This window comes from Lampetra fluviatilis, chromosome 2, assembly GCF_964198595.1.
Source record: "Lampetra fluviatilis chromosome 2, kcLamFluv1.1, whole genome shotgun sequence".
Classification (NCBI taxonomy): Eukaryota; Metazoa; Chordata; class Hyperoartia; order Petromyzontiformes; family Petromyzontidae; genus Lampetra; species Lampetra fluviatilis.
Window position 1 is genome coordinate 3,735,638 of NC_136276.1, and position 17,609 is coordinate 3,753,246.

Sequence of the window (17,609 nt, forward strand, 5' to 3'; positions counted from 1 at the left end):
CTTGTCACGTCACCGGAATGGTAAACACGCGACAATTTTCGTAAGTGACTGATGTGTGTGTATACAAAAAAATATAATGAAAACATGAATTGATCTGCACCCAGCTGCAATGCAATGCGCGGTGAAAGAGTGTCGGTGCTAAGGACAAATCTGTCCTTTACATCACCACCACACCTGACCTTTTGCGCAATGTCACACAGGCACTAAAATTTGCATTCAGCATGGGTGAAGGTTTGGTGGTGTGAACAGCTCATATTGCTCACATGAAAATACTCAAATTAGATGGCATCAACAGTGGCATGCTGCGCTCTGCACTCCATACAAAACAACGACGAACGATTCCACGATGTTTAAATACTGTGGTGTCTCTGAAAAGCTAGGTGCAATTGTATTAATTGGAATACACGTTATTTTTGTTTTTATGTTATAAAACGGCTTCATGAATTATTCATTTTAAAAAGCAGTGATGTGGATAAAAGAATGTTTATGTGCATGTTTACAAGAAGCCAGTCTAGCGTCACCTGATTCTCTTAGATGTTGCACAAAACTGAGGGAATGGATGTAAACACTTCACAACACTGGCTTCTGTTGGAGGCAAACATCTGATAAGAGGAAGGGCTAAAGAGATACGGAGCCCCGCACAGACTCACCCTGGGAATGACCTTCACAAGTTTCCAGGCCTTAGCTGTGCACACACACTATTGGCACTTAATCGCAAAAGCACCACTTTGAAAAATCAAATTGTGTGCTCACATGTTTTGGTGAGTTATTACAACCAACAAAAGCTCGTAATTTAAATAAAATCCTTGTTATAGTCTTGCGTAGGTTTTCTCGGTTGCGCTGTTTAAGCTCTTTGCATGCGTTTTCGGGTTTTCCCATGCGTCGTTTGGCATGATGTCCGACGTTTCGTTCCACGTGCTGGGAGCTTTTTTGGAAGCTCTTTTAGAAACTGTCTGTGTGTAAATGCCAATGCAGAATGGCAAAAAATGACAAGGCATCTGGAATACCTTATATATGTCAGAATGTGCAGTGCGGTTATGTAAATACCGTCGTGCTAAAGGACAGAGAGATACCTGCAACGTAGCGGCGCGCGTGCATCGCACGGTCACAAACTAAGGCAGTGCAGAAAATAGTAATGGCAAAAGTGATCGAGCATCTTGCAAGATACCATGGCCAACGGCGAAAGAATATAATGGCAGTAGAATGATCCGGTTGGTGGTTTCAAATTACAGTGCAACCCACAGAGTTTGTATGAAAGTAGATTACATGGGTTGGCTCTTTGAAGCCAGTTTTTTCGAGCAGCCAAGCCATTCACATTTTATGAGTATTGATTAGGATGAGCTCATCCTTCTGAAAAGGTATGCGTGTTCGGTTGGGAATGCGAATTCCCGTATGTGCGCGATTTTCTCCAGGGCTTGCATACAAAGACAAAGATCCCCCATACAGCCTTAACAGATTGCTGGGGCAAGGGCTGTTGCCAGCAGCGCCTATGAAGGAGACGGACTTACGCATGCCCACACACACACACGCACGTGGGTGTGTGTGTGTGTGCATACACACACAGGCTTCTCCCTTAAGTAGTGGTTGCATTTGGCCCTCAGGCATGAAAGTTTGCATTTGGCATGGACTAATTACTGCATATATACACACGCTTTAACCATACATGTGGAAACGTAGTATGACACGGTGGAAGAAAACAGAGGGGTCTTGTTTTTACATTTACAGTTGTTGAAGCACACTGCTAAATATTTATTGATGTCGCTGTGGGCTGTTATTTGACCGCAGTAGTTGTTTAACATCAACGAACACACATTTCACTCTGACAACTGCATTTTTTTAATTACGAATCTCCAACAAGGCAGAACATTGTTAGTATATGAGGTAGATCTATGACAATATCAATCTGCACGAACTGCAACACTGTGTATCTAGTACAAGTGGGTGTCTTATTTGCCAACGTCCATATGAGTAAGAATACAGACAAAAAGAGCTCACCTGAAAGAGACTCCAATTTTGGGTGCCTTGCGTTTTCAATGATGACATTTTTTGATGCATGCTTTATTACTGAGAGGAAGCTATTTAAATATATTTTCAAAGTACACATGCAGAAAAACTGAAGCATAGCAATTTTAGATTTTAGAATGGTTTTTTTTCTCAAGAAGCAAAAAATTAAGTGTGAGAAATGTATACCCTGCCAGGGAATTAGATTGTTTGAATACGATAATCTTGGGTGAATATTTGGTGTTCTCAATGCATGTTTACGACAATTATTTTTGCCACTTATTCACCCAGAAAAATGTCAATGAGTATTATAACCAATATTTTTTTCCCCTCAAGATGGTCCTCCATTTGCGATTTTTGGCAAACATCATTTACGAGTGGTTGGCTTCATGCCAGGTGAAACTGGAGTAGTTTAGAGAAAACCCATGTACATGAGGTGTTAAAACTTCGCACTGCCATCTCCTGGTCATCTTCTGATCATATTGACCGCCCCCACACCTCCACCACTGGACTTGACCCCTGCATGTGCTTTCCAGGAAAATTTCCCTGCTTAGATTTCTTACATAAGAAAAGATCGGGCACATTAAGTGTGATTTAGTTGTTCAAGATTTAATAACCAGCTATTTTACTGCACGGTCAATGTATTTGAATGTTCCCTTAGTGTGCCACGTGTGTATCCTTTTAAGATAATCAAAAACTGATGTTGAATGAATATCAAATGTTCACGTTGCGTGATCGATGACCATGAAAACATCTCAACAAAATTCTAGATTTGAAGCTTTCGTGACTGCAAGGATTCATACTCTTAGTTTTTTCGGTAAAGTCACGTAGGGAAAAAGAAATAATAAAAATCTATAATAAAATGATAGAAATAATAAAATATTTATTATTTTATTTCTATTAAGATTTCTATCATTTTATAATTTATTTCAAGATTTATTATTTTATTTCTATTATTATTTCTATCATTCTATTACTTATTTTTATTATTTATTTTTACCTACGTGACTTTACCGAAAAAAGCTAATCGTATCTCAACAAAAATACAGTCTGAGCTAAAAACGTGTCTGTCAATTATTCTCGTGGTTGCGATGGCGTTGTGAAGGTGCTATTGGTGCTGTTGGTCACGATATCTCTGTACCGCCACCCTCACTTTTAACTCTCCAGACGGTGACATCGCAGCCCAACGGCAACACAAAGTCCGCTAGAGCGAGCACAACACAGCGATGGAAAACCGTGGATGGAAACCTACCATGTGCACTCGTGCAACGTAGACACTTTTAGAACTCGCGTTTTGTTGCATCGGTGCGAAATTGTAAATGCAGTGCCTGTGTGAAATAACGTTTGCGGCGAATCTCCACACACACAGCCGTGAATTACGTAAAAGTAGCATTTTGTGTACGTCAACAACAAATCACACCTTCGCACCAAGGCGTCTAGATTGTAAACTAATTTCTCGAGAACTGCCTCTTGTTGTGTTTAGTTTGTCATCCTGTCACCCCGCACCTCCGATTGGCACGGTTGGTTATGTACGGTGTGAAAGCGGTTCAACATACACACACGCGCATACGTTTCACTCTCTCATCCGGTGAATTACGGGCAATTCTCTATCATTTACATATCATACGTTTTAAAATGCCCCCGATGGAGCAGGTAGAAATTAGTAAATAATCGAAACTTTAAATTTCGATTTAAAGCTTTCGTGACTGCAGGGATTCATCTTCTTGGTTCTTTCGGTAAAGTCACGTAGAAGGGAAGTAATAAAATAATAAAAATAAAACATAATAAAATAATTCTCACGACGTTTCGGCCACAACGCAAGCAGCCGTCCTCAGGCGAAGACCAGGTCTGTCGGGGAGACAGCGTCTGAATGAAACACCACCACGCTTGGAGCGTATATTTAAGCTGGGTTGGAAGGGGGGAAGGGCGCCTTTACAAAATAATTTGCATATCAAGAGGAATTTAGCATATTTATGGGAAATGCAGATATGTGATTAATACTACTTGTGAAATGCGTAGGAGGTGTGCGGGGGGTTTTAAAGTCATATTATGCCCGTGCATTATGCAGGATTAGCAGCATCAAACTTTGTCCAAACGGCACTGACGTTACACACAAGGCCAATCTTGGCCCTAAGCAACAGCGTGTCTGCACGCAGTTACGGTAACGCAACCTGCGTGCAACCCAACCCACGTCTGTCTGGATGGCTGGCACATCCTGCAGAAGGGTCTAAGTACTCTAAGGAGTCCAGCGTCCTTCATGAAACGGGGTCGGCGGCTGGGGGGGAGGGGTCCTTTGAGATTGCCGGCTGAACGCATCCTGCAGTCGTCCTCACAAGAAAGAGAGAGAGAGGGCCCCATTGTGTGGTGGGGTGCGAGGGTAATCATTAATCATCCATGATGACAATTTAAGCATTTGTACATTTTGTCTGCGGCATTGATGCAGCTTGCGTCTCAAAATGAGCGGTCTGTTGACTGCTGCAGTATTGACTTTTTGTTGTTGTTGTTGATGTTGTTGTTGTTGATGTTGTTGTTGTTGTTGATGTTGTTGTTGTTGATGTTGTTGTTGTTGATGTTGTTGTTGTTGATGTTGTTGTTGTTGATGTTGATGTTGTTGTTGATGTTGATGTTGTTGTTGTTGTTGATGTTGTTGTTGTTGTTGATGTTGTTGTTGTTGATGTTGTTGTTGTTGTTGATGTTGTTGTTGTATCCGCACCCGCACGTATTGAGCTTTGAGCGGAATTAAGAGGCGCAGACTGAAACTGAAAGGCTACACGTGGCAAGCTGTGCGCATTTGAGCAAAAATGCCAGAAACGGTTCAGGTGATTACATTAAACGTGTGCTTGTAATCTAAAAGTGTTGATAATTATTAAACATGCGGTGCAGTATCTTGTTCCGCGATGTGTACGTATACATTCGAGTGTCTCTGCATGCTATGACTACTGCTATTATGCTTATAATCCAAGTTTGATTCCTGTGCACGATGGACAATCCCAGCTGTAAATGGATATCTGAATCTTGCCTGGGTCTCCGCTAAGTAAAACTCAACCCAAGATGAGCAGCTGGTGGCCGCTTGAACATCACCAGTCATAACTGGGCATAGTATTGGCCACAATACACCTAGATGTACTAGCATATCTTTAACACGTGCCTGCTAACGGCAATTACCCCTCCAATCGTTATATGTGTGTGTGTGTACGTACATATGGGACATGCGTGCCTAACCTGAATATATGTGGAATATTTAGATACATTTCCCGCGGCCAATGCGAAGTTAAACTGCAGCAAGGATTTGACGGGGCTTAGCATTTCACAAAAGTGGCACTTCTGTCTTTGAGGACTCCAGGAAAAAAACGTCCCAGTGGGTCGTGTCTGGTTACTATCTGCCGGTCTGTCCCGGTGCCTGCTATTTTCTGAGGAGTTGTGCTGCATTGAACTGCCTCTCTCTGTATTATTCATGCAGTCTGGGTTACAGTAACGCTAATTTAGCCTAATGGCTCTCAGTGTTTTAAAAGGGCCCCGAGTATTGATGTAAAGAGCAAATTAACTTTTCCAGATGCCTGTCTGTTTACTGATATTGATAATGACGCCATTGAACCCATTGTTGCGATGAATGCCACGAAGTTTTCAAGCGAAGCAAAACAACACGTAATGTAATTTATTATTGATTAACTTAGTCATGAATGCTTTATGAAAATTTGTTTAAATTATGCACCCTAATTAATATGCATCACACGAAATCCAATTAAGAGTTTGGAGGTTGTACTCGGTATGCTGCATGTTATGCTATTTCGGAGTCAAACACGACTATTGTCAATTACATTTCCATAAAAAAATATATTTGGGGTGGACAAACATTTTCAGGAATGGCCCATCTACGGTGCAGTGAGAGAACGTCAGTAGAGGATTGTGATTTGCGGATCTAAGGCGGTGTTTAATGATGATAGGGGTCAGAATGATAATTCGGCAAACCGCTCCCTTGTAGGCCCCTGACAATAAACATACATTGTTTACAGAGTAGTCTTTATACAATGAGCTTCAAATTAAATAAAATGGCTCAGCTACTTAATTCACTCTACATGCATGAGTGGCACTGAAAGGCTTTGCGAACGAGACCCAATAATAATCGCCCCCACTCCCTCATCCCCACCCACGCCTCTTCCCAAGTCTCCATGAGAGTGTTGGCTTTTTTTTTCGAGCATTCAACTCTCAAAATATTCCTCGTACGCAAGGTAAATAACAAACAGAAGAAATTGTGAAGCCTTCTGCTGTATTGCCTCGTTACCATGCCCTACCCTCGTGTAGCTTGTAAATTATTCTGCCAAGAAACATGGTATGCTGTCTCCTGAAATTTATAACGACGCAAAAATGTGCTTTCATTCCTATTTGCTTTGACATGCATATCAGGAGGCAATGCCTATGGGTAGCTTCAAGGATGTGCCTGACCCACCCGTCATGCCTTATACAAGCACGCCATTGATTTAGCTATCCGTTTGTAAAATGCACGTGGTTGTGCAAGACTTTGCTCATAAATGACTGAATATAACCAATTATGGCCTGATTGGTACCAGAATGACCAACAGAAGGTTGCAGGACACTAAAATAGATTGAAATGTGCTGTCAGCCTTAGAACTATCAACCTGTAAAAAATAAATGTGAGAATGTTTGGAGTTAACCAACTTTGAACACTACAACAACACTCATTTTGCTCTCTATTACCAGCCTCATGGAACATTCTGCCTGCTCGTATCGTCGTAAAAGTCCTGGCAATGACAGCTGGTGTTGGGCATATCCCCTCGCTGAACATCATCTCGGAATGGAATGCATCCAAGAGGATGCGCACCCAGGCGATGGAGCGCTGAAATCATCAGCTTATGTGCAGGTGATAGATGCATGTTTTGCAACCTCGCATGGTTGTGATTTGAAGGTAACAGCTTGGGGAGACGTTCATCCAGCGGTGGATTGATCATGGCTGCTGCTGCTGATGATGATGATGATGATGTACATATTTGGTAAGCATCCGGAATGATGATCACCTCCGCTGTGATAATTGTCTAAGCTGCTCAGGTGATGACGCCGGGTCTTGTTTCGCTTTTTCAAACCATTCCAATGGAGGCGCGCTGCCTCAGATGTGTTCAGTTTAGAAGTACACTAATGTGAGAAAGACGAGCAAAATCAACCACGATTAAATATGTAATGTTGATAACTCGACATGGCAAAGTGGCACCTATTGCACAGGATTCTTATAACTTAATATTCTTTCACGTTCCAGAACACAATAAAATGTTGAGGTATGCTTATACTGTGTATTGAAAATAATGCATCAATAATGAAAACGTTTTTGAATGTACAGTATTTAAAAGTCTAAGCGATGTGGAATTCCCCTCTCCACACTGCCAAAATGCACAAGACATTTTGAATATGACTTTTCACGAAAGGGATGATCATCTCAGGTGAGTCATGGGATCCGGCCAATCGTAGATGTAACTTCCCCTTTCCAATTCAACAGTTATCGGCTCAATATGCACGCACAATTTAAGATAGTGTGCAGGACTAGGACTTGAAGAGGGAAATGTGTGTAAGAATTGAGCTTTCAGATGTATTGGCATGCATGTTTATGGTTGTTCTACCTGGCATGCCTCCATCCCTTTGTCGAGAAAGGCAATAGATTCGATTGCATGTTATTCTGTAAATGTCCATGTGTGCCTAAAGACGAAAATACGACAAAGTCTTATGACGACGACAATATCTTTCCAGCGTAGAGACAAATATTTGGGCCGGCGTGAAATTATTAACACGCGCAGGAATGCGCAGTAAATGTTCGAGCGATGTACAAAACCCCTATGAGAAGCAGAACCTATGAAGCGAGGCTATAAATAATGCGGGAATATGAATCCATAGTGTGTGCTGCGTCGTGATTAATGATAGTATAGCATAAATACTACAGTGCTTGTAATACACATTTTAATTAACTTTTTTAAAAATATAAATCATCATCGCAGATTAATTTACCTATTGAATAATAAATCAACTTTTATATATCTGTACACACTATATGACACGGATAGCAGAGGTAACTTCTTTGTAGAGGATGAAGGGTGCCTGGAAATGCTAAGAATGTGTTTTGGGCATATTCTGTTTGACAGAGATGGCCCTCGATTGAGGCGTTAAAATGCTGGTGGCAGAGTAAACTGATTGATATACTGTATTTAACAAAAATAGGGACCAGAAATAACTTCTGCACCCCTTCCGGGAAAAAACCAACCTACCATTTGGGTGACTCGGTCACAAATAAGGCACTGACGAAGAAGATGACTCCATTTGAGCTCTTATGGGCGACCGCCACTCAGTGTGCAAGGGACATTGTAGAAGGGGTCGCTTGGGAAATTCTAGTCTCCATGGGAAGAGCTAAGATTGTTTTTTTTTTAATGGGCCGTAAAAAGTCAAAAGTTCAGTGGCTTCTCGCCCCCAAAGGATGTTCTAGCCTGCTGCCCTGAACCTGTGGCGGAAATTCGACATTCCAATCTCAGAGGCACGGCTATTGACGCGAGAACCATTGTCAACTCCACACCAAGTGGTTCTGTACACACTTTACCCCTGACTGGATAGGAACAAATGTCCTGCATGGCAATAATGTGGGAAACCTTTGGTTTTTTTTCTTCTTTGAAACAGTTGCAAAGCACAACACGTGCGATGTACGTTGAACTTATTTCGCACCGTACGTAGACAACCGCCTTAATCGGAGGTTTGATGCGGCACGAGTACCAATGATGTGACTCCACCTGGCAGGTTGTTTGACCTTTTTCTTCATCGTAATAATAATGATGAGAATTATAGTAATATGGTAATTAATCATAAAATATTTTTGGGTTAGATCGCATAAGTAAAAATGTCTCGTAAGAATATTGGTCGTGAAAGCCTACGTTTCAAGATGATAACAATACTACTAATAATGACAATGTTCATAATGATACTAATATCGATTATAATAATGCAGACGAGAGGAATATATCGTGATAGGTAATAAGGAGAGTTAACATTTTTAGGCACCAATCGGTGTAAATCTCGGAACAAAGTGAAATTTTTTTTCTTCCAAAAACAAAAGTTAGTGCAGGAACTGGGCATTCGAAGCTTAAGTGGGGGTGAACAGGTCAGCTGGACAACGCAGAGAGAGAGCAGCTGGTGGTGTTTTTCTTCAACGCGTATGCATTCCAGCTTTTACAAAGCACACATTAGAAAGGAGATGTGTCGAGATTGCAAGTGGGTTCTTCGCCTGGTAATAAACGAATGTCACTACATTACGGTGCGGTGTGGCAGAGTTTAAATGGACGCCGCGTGCTAAATAACGGCGGCAGCGTCTCTGCTCGATACAACGGCACGAAAGTCAAAAGTGTTCGCAAGCGTGCTGACACTTGATGCAGCAAATCTGGCTGTGACGGTCCCACCTGATGACGGAGACTTGTGTTGCCTCCGAAACGTCATGATTTTATTATTTAATTTTTTAATTAATTTTAATTTCTTTTTTTACCTACGTGACTTTACCGAAAGAACTAAGAGTACGTGCTGACACACACACAGGCTCGACGCGCCCACGACTGGCACAAGGAATTTGCGACTGGCCATGCGGAGCAAAAGCCGCCTTCGTTGCGCTGTGCGGCGATGACGCTCGGCCAATGACATTCGCTCGGGGCGTCGCATGCAGACTGGGTGTCCAGTGGTGTCAGTTGAGGGCCGAGGCGGTATCATGGGAACAGGCTGCACCTCCACTCCCTCCCAAACCTTCCGTTTTTACCGATTCCCAGCCGCCTCTCTGACTGAGCAAATTGATCCACTGAGCTTTGGGTTCAATGGGCAATTTTCCACATGTGGCTATGAGAATGTCGGGTGACGATTGCGAGGTATTGTAGTCTGGGAACCGAGAGGTGGATCGTGTAGAAATCATAATCACAAGCAGAGTTTATAACACGCGCATTATTTCACAAATCGGACGCGATGCTCGACCGAGAACTTGGATCATGTCCACGAGGTCCCCAAGCCTGTAAGAGAAATGTGTGGTGCCTTTAGGATGTGGTACAGAAAATAGGTTGCAAGTCTATTTGTGTAGAGTTTTCGTGTTCTTCCTCATGCGTGTGAATTTTCTCCAGTTTTCCAGCTGTGAGAGCGCAGTACTCAAACAAGGAATGTGTCAAGTGTCTCTTGACAAAGTATCTTGAGCCTCAGAGATGCTTCAGTGAACTATGAATTGCTTTCATGGGAATAATACGTACTGCTTTGAATGTATTTATCTATCCTCGCGTATGGCAAAATGTTCAGGAGTTTGATACCTTTTGTAAGGGTTTCATAGAAAAAAAAACTAGTTTACATTAAATGTCACCACTTTTAATACTGATCTCTACTCTCGTACATAGCGTGAGCTATTTTTTCGTTAGGTTTTGAAAATGACGTGTGAAAAACTCAAAGGGATTTGTTTTGACAATTTATCCCGTGAGATGTTAATGAATTATGGCATTGAATGCTTATTTTGACACACTACTATGGCATATGCCAAGTTTGCTGTTGTTGCTGTTGTTGTTTAAATATTGTCGTCTTAAGATGTGTTAATTTTTCATCAACTCCTGTTACAATGGCAATCGGTGTCTACTCATATAGCACGGCAAGACGCGCGATTGTAAAGGACAGGGTTTTTGAACTCCGAATGGGAATGTTCACTCTCTCCTGTTGTTTTATTCAAATTTATTTTGTCTTACGTGCTCATACGAAGCACCCGACCCTCAAGAGAGGGCGCCTAAAAAAAATTCCTCGCAAATGAAAACAACATACCGCAGCAGAAACATGAATTTTTCATTTCCCCCCTAGCTGCAGCATGCATTATTAATAAGCTATTTTCAAGTGAGATGGGCCACAGTTTTGTAAGGCACGTGATGAATAATGCCTCCGGTAACACTTTAAATAAAGCCCACTCGAAGCAGGAAACTTCTTAGAAAAAAAATCTGAAAACACTATGGTAATGATATTACACAATTGGGCAAAAAAAAATACCGTTAACATTTCACAAATAAAAATAAACGTTCATAAGTGCAGAGAATAAATACATAACCTTCCTGCTATTGATAATAAAACAATAGCACTTGATTGGGTGAAGTAACATTAAACCCACAGAGTTTGGGTGAGGTACTACACAGCCATTAAACCCACAGAGTTTGGGTGAGGTACTACACAGCCATTAAACCCACAGAGTTTGGGTGAGGTACTACACAGCCATTAAACCCACAGAGTTTGGGTGAGGCACTACACAGCCATTAAACCCACAGAGTTTGGGTGAGGTACTACACAGCCATTAAACCCACAGAGTTTGGGTGAGGTACTACACAGCCATTCAACCCACAGAGTTTGGGTGAGGCACTACACAGCCATTAAACCCACAGAGTTTGGGTGAGGTACTACACAGCCATTCAACCCACAGAGTTTGGGTGAGGCACTACACAGCCATTAAACCCACAGAGTTTGGGTGAGGTACTACACAGCCATTCAACCCACAGAGTTTGGATAAGGCACTACACACCCATTAAACCCACAGAGTTTGGGTGAGGTACTACACAGCCATTAAACCCACAGAGTTTGGGTGAGGTACTACACAGCCATTAAACCCACAGAGTTTGGGTGAGGTACTACACGCCCATTAAACCCACAGAGTTTGGGTGAGGCACTACACGGCCATTAAACCCACAGAGTTTGGGTGAGGTACTACACAGCCATTAAACCCACAGAGTTTGGGTGAGGCACTACACAGCCATTAAACCCACAGAGTTTGGGTGAGGTACTACACAGCCATTCAACCCACAGAGTTTGGATAAGGCACTACACACCCATTAAACCCACAGAGTTTGGGTGAGGTACTACACAGCCATTAAACCCACAGAGTTTGGGTGAGGTACTACACAGCCATTAAACCCACAGAGTTTGGGTGAGGTACTACACGCCCATTAAACCCACAGAGTTTGGGTGAGGCACTACACGGCCATTAAACCCACAGAGTTTGGGTGAGGTACTACACAGCCATTAAACCCACAGAGTTTGGGTGAGGTACTACACAGCCATTAAACCCACAGAGTTTGGGTGAGGTACTACACAGCCATTAAACCCACAGAGTTTGGATAAGGCACTACACACCCATTAAACCCACAGAGTTTGGGTGAGGTACTACACAGCCATTAAACCCACAGAGTTTGGATAAGGCACTACACGGCCATTAAACCCACAGAGTTTGGGTGAGGCACTACACGGCCATTAAACCCACAGAGTTTGGGTGAGGTACTACACGCCCATTAAACCCACAGAGTTTGGGTGAGGTACTACACACCCATTAAACCCACAGAGTTTGGATAAGGCACTACACACCCATTAAACCCACAGAGTTTGGATAAGGCACTACACAGCCATTAAACCCACAGAGTTTGGGTGAGGCACTACACGGCCATTAAACCCACAGAGTTTGGGTGAGGCACTACACGGCCATTAAACCCACAGAGTTTGGGTGAGGTACTACACGCCCATTAAACCCACAGAGTTTGGGTGAGGTACTACACGGCCATTAAACCCACAGAGTTTGGGTGAGGTACTACACAGCCATTAAACCCACAGAGTTTGGGTGAGGTACTACACGGCCATTAAACCCACAGAGTTTGGGTGAGGTACTACACGGCCATTAAACCCACAGAGTTTGGGTGAGGTACTACACGCCCATTAAACCCACAGAGTTTGGGTGAGGTACTACACGGCCATTAAACCCACAGAGTTTGGGTGAGGTACTACACGGCCATTAAACCCACAGAGTTTGGGTGAGGTACTACACAGCCATTAAACCCACACAGTTTGGGTGAGGTACTACACGCCCATTAAACCCACAGAGTTTGGGTGAGGTACTACACGCCCATTAAACCCACAGAGTTTGGGTGAGATACTACACGGCCATTAAACCCACAGAGTTTGGGTGAGGTACTACACGCCCATTAAACCCACAGAGTTTGGGTGAGGTACTACACAGCCATTAAACCCACAGAGTTTGGGTGAGGTACTACACGCCCATTAAACCCACAGAGTTTGGGTGAGGTACTACACGCCCATTAAACCCACAGAGTTTGGGTGAGGTACTACACGGCCATTAAACCCACAGAGTTTGGATAAGGCACTACACACCCATTAAACCCACAGAGTTTGGATAAGGCACTACACAGCCATTAAACCCACAGAGTTTGGATAAGGCACTACACGGCCATTAAACCCACAGAGTTTGGGTGAGGTACTACACGCCCATTAAACCCACAGAGTTTGGGTGAGGCACTACACGCCCATTAAACCCACAGAGTTTGGGTGAGGTACTACAAGCCCATTAAACCCACAGAGTTTGGGTGAGGCACTACACGCCCATTAAACCCACAGAGTTTGGGTGAGGCACTACACGGCCATTAAACCCACAGAGTTTGGGTGAAGTACTACACGCCCATTAAACCCACAGAGTTTGGGTGAGGCACTACACGTCCATTAAACCCACAGAGTTTGGGTGAGGTACTACACGGCCATTAAACCCACAGAGTTTGGGTGAGGCACTACACGGCCATTAATCCCACAGAGTTTGGGTGAAGTACTACACGCCCATTAAACCCACAGAGTTTGGGTGAGGTACTACACGCCCATTAAACCCACAGAGTTTGGGTGAGGTACTACAAGCCCATTAAACCCACAGAGTTTGGGTGAGGTACTACAACACCATTAAACCCACAGAGTTGGGTGAGGTACTACACGGCCATTAAACCCACAGAGTTTGGGTGAGGTACTACAAGCCCATTAAACCCACAGAGTTTGGGTGAGGTACTACACGCCCATTAAACCCACGGAGTTTGGGTGAGGCACTACACGGACATTAAACCCACAGAGTTTGGGTGAGGTACTACACGGCCATTAAACCCACAGAGTTTGGGTGAGGCACTACACGCCCATTAAACCCACAGAGTTTGGGTGAGGTACTACACGGCCATTAAACCCACAGAGTTTGGGTGAGGCACTACACGCCCATTAAACCCACAGAGTTTGGGTGAGGCACTACACGCCCATTAAACCCACAGAGTTTGGGTGAGGTACTACAAGCCCATTAAACCCACAGAGTTTGGGTGAGGCACTACACGCCCATTAAACCCACAGAGTTTGGGTGAGGCACTACACGGCCATTAAACCCACAGAGTTTGGGTGAAGTACTACACGCCCATTAAACCCACAGAGTTTGGGTGAGGCACTACACGTCCATTAAACCCACAGAGTTTGGGTGAGGTACTACACGGCCATTAAACCCACAGAGTTTGGGTGAGGCACTACACGGCCATTAATCCCACAGAGTTTGGGTGAAGTACTACACGCCCATTAAACCCACAGAGTTTGGGTGAGGTACTACACGCCCATTAAACCCACAGAGTTTGGGTGAGGTACTACAACACCATTAAACCCACAGAGTTGGGTGAGGTACTACACGGCCATTAAACTCACAGAGTTTGGGTGAGGTACTACAAGCCCATTAAACCCACAGAGTTTGGGTGAGGTACTACAACACCATTAAACCCACAGAGTTGGGTGAGGTACTACACGGCCATTAAACCCACAGAGTTTGGGTGAGGTACTACAAGCCCATTAAACCCACAGAGTTTGGGTGAGGTACTACACGCCCATTAAACCCACGGAGTTTGGGTGAGGCACTACACGGACATTAAACCCACAGAGTTTGGGTGAGGTACTACACGGCCATTAAACCCACAGAGTTTGGGTGAGGCACTACACGCCCATTAAACCCACAGAGTTTGGGTGAGGTACTACACGGCCATTAAACCCACAGAGTTTGGGTGAGGCACTACACGCCCATTAAACCCACAGAGTTTGGGTGAGGCACTACACGGACATTAAACCCACAGAGTTTGGGTGAGGCACTACACGGACATTAAACCCACAGAGTTTGGGTGAGGTACTACAACACCATTAAACCCACACAGTTGGGTGAGGTACTACACGGCCATTAAACCAACAGAGTTTGGGTGAAGTACTACACGCCCATTAAACCCACAGAGTTTGGGTGAGGTACTACACGCCCATTAAACCCACAGAGTTTGGGTGAGGTACTACAACACCATTAAACCCACAGAGTTGGGTGAGGTACTACACGGCCATTAAACTCACAGAGTTTGGGTGAGGTACTACAAGCCCATTAAACCCACAGAGTTTGGGTGAGGTACTACAACACCATTAAACCCACAGAGTTGGGTGAGGTACTACACGGCCATTAAACCCACAGAGTTTGGGTGAGGTACTACAAGCCCATTAAACCCACAGAGTTTGGGTGAGGTACTACACGCCCATTAAACCCACGGAGTTTGGGTGAGGCACTACACGGCCATTAAACCCACAGAGTTTGGGTGAGGTACTACACGGCCATTAAACCCACAGAGTTTGGGTGAGGCACTACACGCCCATTAAACCCACAGAGTTTGGGTGAGGTACTACACGGCCATTAAACCCACAGAGTTTGGGTGAGGCACTACACGCCCATTAAACCCACAGAGTTTGGGTGAGGCACTACACGGACATTAAACCCACAGAGTTTGGGTGAGGCACTACACGGACATTAAACCCACAGAGTTTGGGTGAGGTACTACAACACCATTAAACCCACAGAGTTGGGTGAGGTACTACACGGCCATTAAACCAACAGAGTTTGGGTGAGGTACTTCAAGCCCATTAAACCCACAGAGTTTGGGTGAGGTACTACACGCCCATTAAACCCACAGAGTTTGGGTGAGGCACTACACGCCCATTAAACCCACAGAGTTTGGGTGAGGTACTACACGCCCATTAAACCCACAGAGTTTGGGTGAGGTACTACAACACCATTAAACCCACAGAGTTGGGTGAGGTACTACACGGCCATTAAACTCACAGAGTTTGGGTGAGGTACTACAAGCCCATTAAACCCACAGAGTTTGGGTGAGGTACTACAACACCATTAAACCCACAGAGTTGGGTGAGGTACTACACGGCCATTAAACCCACAGAGTTTGGGTGAGGTACTACAAGCCCATTAAACCCACAGAGTTTGGGTGAGGTACTACACGCCCATTAAACCCACGGAGTTTGGGTGAGGCACTACACGGCCATTAAACCCACAGAGTTTGGGTGAGGTACTACACGGCCATTAAACCCACAGAGTTTGGGTGAGGCACTACACGCCCATTAAACCCACAGAGTTTGGGTGAGGTACTACACGGCCATTAAACCCACAGAGTTTGGGTGAGGCACTACACGCCCATTAAACCCACAGAGTTTGGGTGAGGCACTACACGGACATTAAACCCACAGAGTTTGGGTGAGGCACTACACGGACATTAAACCCACAGAGTTTGGGTGAGGTACTACAACACCATTAAACCCACAGAGTTGGGTGAGGTACTACACGGCCATTAAACCAACAGAGTTTGGGTGAGGTACTTCAAGCCCATTAAACCCACAGAGTTTGGGTGAGGTACTACACGCCCATTAAACCCACAGAGTTTGGGTGAGGCACTACACGCCCATTAAACCCACAGAGTTTGGGTGAGGCACTACACGGACAATAAACCCACAGAGTTTGGGTGAGGTACTACAACACCATTAAACCCACAGAGTTGGGTGAGGTACTACACGGCCATTAAACCAACAGAGTTTGGGTGAGGTACTACAAGCCCATTAAACCCACAGAGTTTGGGTGAGGTACTACACGCCCATTAAACCCACAGAGTTTGGGTGAGGCACTACACGGCCATTAAACCCACAGAGTTTGGGTGAGGTACTACACGGCCATTAAACCCACAGAGTTTGGGTGAGGCACTACACGCCCATTAAACCCACAGAGTTTGGGTGAGGTACTACACGGCCATTAAACCCACAGAGTTTGGGTGAGGCACTACACGCCCATTAAACCCACAGAGTTTGGGTGAGGCACTACACGGACATTAAACCCACAGAGTTTGGGTGAGGCACTACACGGACATTAAACCCACAGAGTTTGGGTGAGGCACTACACGCCCATTAAACCCACAGAGTTTGGGTGATGCACTACACGCCCATTAAACCCACAGAGTTTGGGTGAGGCACTACACGTACATTAAACCCACAGAGTTTGGGTGAGGCACTACACGCCCATTAAACCCACAGAGTTTGGGTGAGGCACTACACGCCCATTGAACCCACAGAGTTTGGGTGAGGTACTACACGCCCATTAAACCCACAGAGTTTGGGTGAAGTACTACACGCCCATTAAACCCACAGAGTTTGGGTGAGGCACTACACGCCCATTAAACCCACAGAGTTTGGGTGAGGCACTACACGCCCATTGAACCCACAGAGTTTGGGTGAGGTACTACACGCCCATTAAACCCACAGAGTTTGGGTGAAGTACTACACGCCCATTAAACCCACAGAGTTTGGGTGAGGCGCTACACGGCCATTAAACCCACAGAGTTTGGGTGAGGTACTACACAACCATTAAACCCACAGAGTTTGGGTGAGGTACTACACAACCATTAAACCCACAGAGT